Source organism: Enhydra lutris, unplaced genomic scaffold (genome assembly GCF_002288905.1).
Source record: "Enhydra lutris kenyoni isolate GAN:26980312 unplaced genomic scaffold, ASM228890v2 scaffoldscaffold22, whole genome shotgun sequence".
NCBI classification, from domain to species: Eukaryota; Metazoa; Chordata; class Mammalia; order Carnivora; family Mustelidae; genus Enhydra; species Enhydra lutris.
In genome coordinates, this window is record NW_019154106.1 from 13,439,791 (window position 1) to 13,448,946 (window position 9,156).

Here is a 9,156-nt window from a genome sequence, read left to right on the forward strand (position 1 = left end):
TTATGTGGTGAATTTTTCTGCCTTGTCATTTTGTCCAGATAAGAGTATATGAAGGAGCAAGTAAAATACTAAAAGGGTGGCAACAACCCCAGGAAAATATACTTTAACCAAATCAGAAGAGATCCCAAATTGTGAGGGGGGAGAAAGGGGATAAAAAGAGGTTCAGAAGAAAAAAAAAACAAGAAAGAAACAATTAAAAAAAGAAAATGAATAAAGAAAAAACATAAAAAAGAAAAAATATATATATTAGATAAACTAGTTAAAAAACGTTAAAAAAGAAAAGGGTCAAATTTAAAAAAATTTGGCAGAAGACGAGAAAAAAAATTGAAAAAGAAAAAAAATTAAATTAACTGCAAGGCTAAAGAATCCTCCTCTGGAATTCCGCTGCTCTCCTTGGTATTGAAACTGCACTCCTTGGTAGGTGAACTTGGTCCTGGCTGGGTTTCTTGTTGATCTTCTGGGGGAGGGGCCTGTTGTAGTGATTCTCAAGTGTCTTTGCCCCAGGCGGAGTTGCACCGCCCTTACCCGGGGCGGGGCTGAGTAATCCGCTTGGGTTTGCTTTGGGGAGCTTTTGTTCCCTGAGCGATTTCCGTAGAGTTCTGGAGGACGGGAATGAAGATGACGGCCTCCCAGTTTCTGGCCCTGAGGAGCCGAGAGCCCAGGGCCCCACTCCTCAGTGCGCCCTCAGAGAACAGCGCCCAATTACTCCCGTCACCCTGGCCTCTGGCCGCACTCCGAGCTGACTGAGCCTGCGACCGGTTCAAGGTAACCCCGAGCTGAGAGCTCACTCCTTGGCTCTGTCTCTGTAGCCGGCTTCCCTGTTCTAATACCTGTAAGCTCTGCGACACTCAGACACCCCCGATCCTTCTGTGACCCTGCCGGACCTGAGGCTACGCTGACCCCACATGGGCTTCACCCCGGTTAAGCCTCTGGAGCGATGTTCCTCAGAGGAACAGACTTTTAAAAGTCCTGATTTTGTGCTCCGTTGTTCCGCCGCTTGCCGGGAGCCGGCCCCTCCCCGCAAGGTCTATCTTCCTGTCGCTTTGGATTCACTTCTCCACCAGTCCTACCTTTCAGAAAGTGGTTGATTTTCTGTTTCTAGAATTTCTGTTCTTCTTCTCTTCGATCTCCCATTGGATTTGTAGGTGTCTGCAATCTTTAGATAAGCTGTCTAGCTGATCTCCTGCTACCTGAAGTAGTCAGCCTGCTACTTCTCCACCATCTTGACTCCTCTCCTGGTTTTGCTTTTTTGTTCAATATATTACCCTGTGTCTTCTGATTGTAACATTTAGCCCATTTACATTCAGAGTAACTATTGAAAGATATGATTGGTGCCATTGTAATATCCCTTGTGTGTCTCTTTGCTTACAGGATCCATGTTAATATTTCTTGCAGGGCTGGTTTAGTGATCTCAAATTCTTTTAGTTTCTGTTTCTCCTGGAAGTGCTTTATCTTTCCTTCCATTCTGAATGATGGCCTTGATTGATAAAGTTTTGTTGGTTGCAATTTTTCTCATTTAATACTCTGAATATGTCATGCCAGCACTTTCTGGCCTACCAGGTCTCTGTGGATAGGTCTGGTTGCCAGTCTAATGTATCTGCCCTTGTATATTAAGAACCTCTTGTCTTGAGCTGCTTTCAGGATTTTCTCTTTATCTGTGAAATTTGCAAGCTTCACTATTATATGCTGTGGTGTTGATCTATTTTTATTGATTTTTGAGGGGGGTTATTTGTGTCTCTTGGACTTGAATGACTGTTTCCTTCCCCAGTTCTCAGTTATGATTTGCTCAAATATACCTTCTGTCCCGCTCTTTTTTTTTTCCTTCCTAGGCGACCGCAATAATTTAAATATATTTTGCTTTATGGTATTGCTGATTTCTCAAAGCCTCCCCCTTGGTATTAATTGTTTTTTCTCTCTTTTTCTTTGGCTTCCTTTCTTTCCATCCTTGTGTGTTCTAAATTGTGGACTCTCTTCTGCCTCATTTATCCTTGTTGTTAAAGCATCCATTTTGGATTTCATCTCAGTTAAAGCATTTTTAATTTTAGCCTGATTAGATTTTATTTCTGCACTGAGATTCTCTAGTGTCTTTTATCCTTTTTTATCCCTGAAGCTCAGCTAGTAACATTATAATCATTATTCTGCATTTATATATTATATATAATAAGACCTATTCTAGATCTTATATTTTACTTATGTCTATATTGATTAGGTCTATGGCAGGAAAGTATTACTTCTGGTTCTTTCTTTTGTTGTGACTTTCTCCTTTTAGTCATTTTGTTCAAAGAAGAATAGATGATGCGAGAACAAAATAAAAAGTATCAACCACGGGGTGGCTGGGTGTCTCAGTGGGTTAAAAGCCTCTGCCTTTGGCTCAGGTCATGATCCCAGGGTCCTGGGATCAAGCCCCGCATCAGGCTCTCTGCTCAAAAGGTAGCCTGCTTTCCTTCCTCTCTCTGCCTGCCTTTCTGCCTACTTCTGATCTCTGTCTGTCAAATAAATAAATAAATAATATCTTAAAAAAGGAAAGTATCAACCACAACCCTAACAAAATACACACTAGAGAAATCTGAAGAGGTCAGAAACCAAAAAAGAAAAGAAAAAAAAGAAAAGGGAAAAAAGAGAAAATATAATCTCCCAGGTGGACAAAACAGGGTGATCCACTTGGTCCTGGGTGTATTTTGGTACGTTTGTTAGAAGACATTAAGCTCCAAAATTATAAAGAAAGAAAAAAGATATATATATATATATATATATATATATACACAAAAATAAAATTGAGTACCGTGATAGAAAGCCAAAAATGAAGAATGTATCTATAAAATGTAAATGTAAAAATGAAAATTAAAAAAAAAGACCTAAAAACAAAGAGTTGGTAAAATAAGAAATTAGTTGAAATGGAAAAAGAAGAAAACAGAAACAGAAGCAGAAAATTTAAAACTGAAAGAGTAAAATCTCATGAGAAAAAAGCCTCAAATTCTATATATTATTTTCCCTAGCACAGGAGTTTTTCAGTTCTGTGTGTTCCCTAGAGTTGGTATTTGCCTGAGATCCTGGGGTCTTCTGGGGGAGGAGCCTGTTGTACTGATTCTCAGGTGTCTTTGCCTTGGTGGAGTTTCACCACCCTTTGCCAGGAGGCGGGGCTCAGTGTAAGCTGCTTGGGGTAGCTCTATGTGGCTTTTGTTCCCTGAAACATTTCCCCACTGGTTTACAGGATGAAGATAAAAGTAAAAATGGGAGCACCTGGGGGCTCAGTTGGTTGAGTGTCTGCCTTTGGCTCAGATTGTGATCTTGGGGTCCTGGGATTAAACCCCATGTTAGGCTCCCTGCTCAATGGGGATCCTGCTTCTCCCTCTCCCTCTGTGATTTCTTTCACTCTTGTTCTCTCTTAAATGAATAAAATCTTTAAAAATAAATAAATAAAATCTTTCAAAAAAGAAAAAGTAAAAATAACAGGGCCCTGCTCTCCAATCCTGGAGCTGAATGATCTCTGCTCTTATTCTTCAGTGCTCCCTCAGGGAAAAGCAGTCAATCTCTTTTGTGTGTGCCAAACTCTGTAGACTCCTTTGGTGCACACCCACACCAGTCCTCCCAGGGAATGGCAGTGGGGTCTCACCACAGCCCAGCCACTTCCTGTGCCCCTGCTTGGGGAGCAGTTACCACATCTCATAATGGTTGTTTCTTGCTGGGCCCCTGCTTAGAGAGCCATTCATGGTTTATGGCAACACCTGAGTGAGAGGCCATTCCAGGGCTTGCTAACTGTAGCTGGCTTCCCTGCACCAATGCTTGGGAGCTCTGCTGCACTCAGGCACCCCTGTCCTTTCTGTGACCCTGGGAATCCTGAGATCCCCACCACACTATCCCACCTGGTATTCTGCCCCACTTTGCGACCTGAGCACCTTTTAGATAAGGACACCCTCAGTAGAACAGATTTTAAAGTTCTGATTTTGTACTTTGCTGCTGTATCACTTTCCAGGGCTGGCTTATGGAGGTTCCTTCTCCCTTGAGGTTTACCTTCCAATATATCCCTTCAGATTCATGTCTCTGTATCTCCTACCTTGCAAAAAGTGGTCATTTTTCTATTTATAGAATTGCGGCATGTTTTCCTTAGATCACAGATTGAATTCACAGGTGTTCAGAATGATTTGATAGATATCTAGCTGAATTCAAGGGACCAGATGAAATGTGGGTCCCCTAATCTTCTGTCATTTTCCCTCCTCCTATTATATTTTTTTATTTTTTTGAGAGAGAGAGAGAGAGAGAGAGAGAGCAAGAGGGGTTAGGGGCAGAGGGTGAGAGTGTGAAGCTTGTTGCAGGACTCAATCTCAGGACCCTGAGATCATGACCTCAGCCTAAACTGAGAGTTGGCTGTTCAACTGATTGCTCCTCCCAGGAACACTTTCAGGAGTCATTTAGTTTAAAGAGACAGAAGTCTGGTCCACCTTCATTTATGTGGCCATAGAGTAGAGCCCTACACTCTGGAGAACAACAATAAAATGCCCTGAGTACTGACCATCTAGATTCTAACTCAGTGCTCAGTGGTCTGGGAAGATGTGAACATTATAGGGCTTGGTTCTCATTCTCTAGGAGGCTTATTGTAGAAGTAATAAAATAAAAGAAGTAATAAAATGCCTCCCCAAGTAAAAATACCAGTCAGTACAGGGTGAGGGAGAGAAATCAGTTGAGATAGTTTGTTCAAGAAAATGACTGTTACACTGAGATAAGATCCACAAAGCAGGTTAAAATTAACTCCATCATAAATTTGTATTCTTTAGCAAATTTCTTGAACTGATTTCACGTGTTTCCCCTAGATAATGTGTCTCAATCTCCTAGATTTGTTCAGTCCCATAGTAACCAACTTCATTTGGGCAACTGCCAAGTGAGCTAGTTTCAACATTGATGGAGGGATGTCTTTGAGGTAGTGAGTCTGTTCAGAAAGCGGTCTGGTTGCTATTTCAAGAGACAAGGAGAAGAAACAGTGCTGGAGCATCTCCGGGGGTTGGGCCAGATACAGCAGAGAAAACCAACCACTGTACCCCAGAACCACTTACAACCCTGACTTCAGGCAGGAGAAATCATGTGTAGATTCACTAGCATGTGCAATGTGGATTCTTGCCACATCAATTCAGGGCTTATACCATAAAGAATCATGAATTCAACAAAGCCTTTCTTCCTTTCTATTCTCTGTACAACTTCCCTGTTTGTTGTCATTAGCATCTCAATGTTTCTTCCTCCTGAGTAGTACTTGCTTTCTGAGCTTTGACATACATGAATAATTCCTCTGGACCTTTGAGTAACCTCATATATTGTTCTTCATTGTCCTTCTTGTACCACTCTGGCTTCTGCTCCTAATGTTTTAGCACCAGGGGCTTCTTTCAAGTCATCACACTTCCTTCTGCTTTAGGATCTTTGCTCTGGAACCCAGGGACTTAATTAAGAAACAAAGAAAAAGAGTATTTTATAGGGTTTGAAGAAGGGGAATGAAATGCTTACTGGTAGCATTTCAGACAACAGATAACCCATAATGCTGACTTGCTTGGAGCTTCAGGTGGAAATGTGTGCTTTTTGTTTTCCCTCCCCACAGCTAGGGTCATCTCTAACATGACCCCACGAATGAATGAGCAAAAGCCCAGATGCTCGACATCAGTATGGTGCTGAGAGTGTTCCCTACCCTAATCCTTCTAGCATTGAAACTTTCTTGTCCTAATATGTGCTTAATTCAATGCTCAGCTTGAAAAATGCTTTGACACAGCCTGATGTCTACAGTACACAAAACAAATCTCTTTTCTTCATCAGGGTTACCTAATAACAAGGTGTAGTAATTCTTCTCTGGTGGGTAGGGATTAGATAAATCAATCAAATGATCAGGGACAGTTTATACTTTAGCAGAAGACCAATAATTTTAAAACATGGAATCTTAACCTCCTTAATCAATGGCTATTGGGCCTTGATGTAGGGAACTCCTTTAAGAGATCTTATAATTTAGAAGCAAAATTTATATACATAACAATTACACCTATGTAGGTACAATAATGAAAAAACCAAAGTGAAGATTAAAACATTTAAGAGGCTTTAACATTAATTAGACTTATTTTTTAAAGAAAAAGAGGCTCTGGGTCACCTGAGTGGCTCAGTGGGTTAAAGCCTCTGCCTTCAGTTCAGGTCATGATCTCAGGGTCCTGGGATTGAGCCCCGCATCAGGCTCTCCGCTCAGTGGGAAGCCAGTTTCCCCTTCTCTCTCTGCCTGCCTCTCTGCCTACTTGTGATCTCTGTCTGTCAAATAAATAAATAAAATCTTAAAAAAAAGAAAAAGAGGCTCACACATTTAAGTAAGGAATAAGCAAAGATTTGTATTCTGGAAGAAATTTCCTAAATACACCATTCTCTTCTAGAACAACTGAAGTGTTTCCTGAAGTGCCCATCAGAGGTCTCTCCTTTGGCCCATTTCTTCCTATACCCACCTCATCAGTAAAATTTTCTCTGGTTCTTTTGCTTATGCCCCAATGATGGAAATGATCCAATTGGTAGGACTAAGTTCAAGATTCTATTGAAGAAATAAAAGAATTTTACTCCCATTTCCCTTTTGTCACCTTAACCACCTTGTGTTTCCATTGCTTTGCATTTGCAGAGAAAACCTTCAGGGAAGGGGTTATCATGTATCCTTGGAATTCACTCTCCTGGCACCCTCAGTTATGCCAGAGGCACCAGCGGTAAGCAGGAAAGATCTCTTGTACATTCATTAACCTCCTTCAGAGATGCCCCTACATGTGTATTAAGGTTGATGCTCTTCTTCTTGTTTCGTAGTAAGCATCCCTCCAGAGGGCTGCAGGTTTCTTCAATGCCCTGCAGGAGAGACAAACAAAATAATCAGTAGGTGAGACTTTAATGTAAAAGGAGCTGCTCCGTGGATGCTCAACTCTATGGTCAGTTAATCTTCGACAGAACAGGAAAAAATATACAGTGGAAAAAAGACAGTCTCTTCAATAAATGGTGCTGGGAAAACTGGGCAGCTATATGTAGAAGAATGAAACTCGACCATTCTCTTACACTGTACACAAAGATAAACTCAAAATGGATAAAAGACCTCAACGTGAGACAGGAATCCATCAGAATCCTAGAGGAGAACATAGGCAGTAACCTCTTCGATATCAGCCACAGCAACTTCTTTCAAGATATGTCTCCAAAGGCAAAGGAAACAAAAGCCAAAATAAACTTTTGGGACTTCATCAAGATCAAAAGCTTCTGCACAGCAAAGGAAACAGTCAAGAAAACAAAGAGGCAACCCATGGAATGGGAGAAGATATTTGCAAATGACAGTACAGACAAAAGATTGATATCCAGGATCTATAAAGAACTCCTGAAACTCAACACACACAAAACAGACAATCATATCAAAAAATGGGCAGAAGATATGAACAGACACTTCTCCAATGAAGACATACAAATGGCTATCAGACACATGAAAAAATGTTCATCATCACTAGCCATCAGGGAGATTCAAATTAAAACCACATTGAGATATCACCTTACACCAGTTAGAATGGCCAAAATTAGCAAGACAGGAAACAACATGTGTTGGAGGGGATGTGCAGAAAGGGGAACCCTCTTACACTGTTGGTGGGAATGCAAGTTGGTGCAGCCTCTTTGGAGAACAGTGTGGAGATTCCTCAAGAAATGAAAAATAGAACTTCCCTATGACCCTGCCATTGCACTACTGGGTATTTACCCCAAAGATACAGATGTAGTGAAAAGAAGGGCCATCTGTACCCCAATGTTTATAACAGCAATGGCCACGGTCACCAAACTGTGGAAAGAACCAAGATGCCCTTCAACGGACAAATGGATAAGGAAGATGTGGTCCATATACACTCTGGAGTATGATGCCTCCATCAGAAAGGATGAATACCCAACTTGTGTAGCAACATGGACGGGACTGGAAGAGATGATGCTGAGTGAAATAAGTCAAGCAGAGAGAATCAATTATCATATGGTTTCACTTATTTGTGGAGCATAACAAATAGCATGGAGGACATGGGGAATTAGGAGAAGGGAGTTGGGGGAAATTGGAAGGGGAGGTGAACAATGAGAGACTATGGACTCTGAAAAACAATCTGAAGGGTTTGAAGAGGTGGGGGGGGGTGGGAGGTTGGGGGAACCAGGTGGTGGGTATTAGAGAGGGCACGGATTGCATGGAGCACTGGGTGTGGTACAAAAACAATGAATACTGTTATGCTGAAAATAAATTAAAAAATGATTAAAAAAAAAGAATGAACTCCTGCAATTACAATGACATGAGTGGAACTAGAGGTATTGTGCTAAGTTAAATAAGTCAATCAGAGAAAGACAACTACTGTATGATTTCATTCATATGTAGAATTGAAGAAACAAAACAGATGAACATAGGGGAAGGGAAGAAAAAATACATAAGATGAAAACTGGGAGGGAAGCAAACCAGAAGTGACACTGAACTTTAGGAAACAAACTGAAGATTGCTAGAGGGAGGTGGTGGGTGGAAGGGATATTTGGGTGATGGGCATTAAGGAAGGTACTTGATGTAATAAGAATTGGGTCTTATATGCAAATGATGATTCACTAAATTCTAACTCTGAGACTTAAAAAAAACTAACAGAAAAAATCCAAAGCATTTTCCTTATGATATTTTTTTATCAGTATCAGAATTATTTAGTTATCCTATTGTCTTTCAAGCCTAAATCCACATTGATATCTAATAATATATATATGCATATATACATATATATGTATGTGTGTATATACATATATATATACATATATAATATATATATGTATATATATATATTTGTATGTACCTGTGATATTCACTTATATTGGGTGCAACTGTCATAAAGGATTTCCAGTGACTTGTGTTTATGAAGTGGGAGTTCAAACATTTGCAGGATTAGTGAGCTTCAAAAGTTGAATAGACATGCCAACCGTGCTCCACTGAGAAACTGGACAAAGTACTATGTCTTCACAGTTATGCTTTTCTTTAATGCTTTTTGATGTGGACGACACTAGCTTAGAAATTAAAAACCCTTTATCTTCCAAAATATACTTTGAATGATGGAAGGTTTTAAGCATCTTTACAGTTGATTGTTTCAAATATTGGCTTTCTGTAAAAAAAATGAGCATACTAATTTT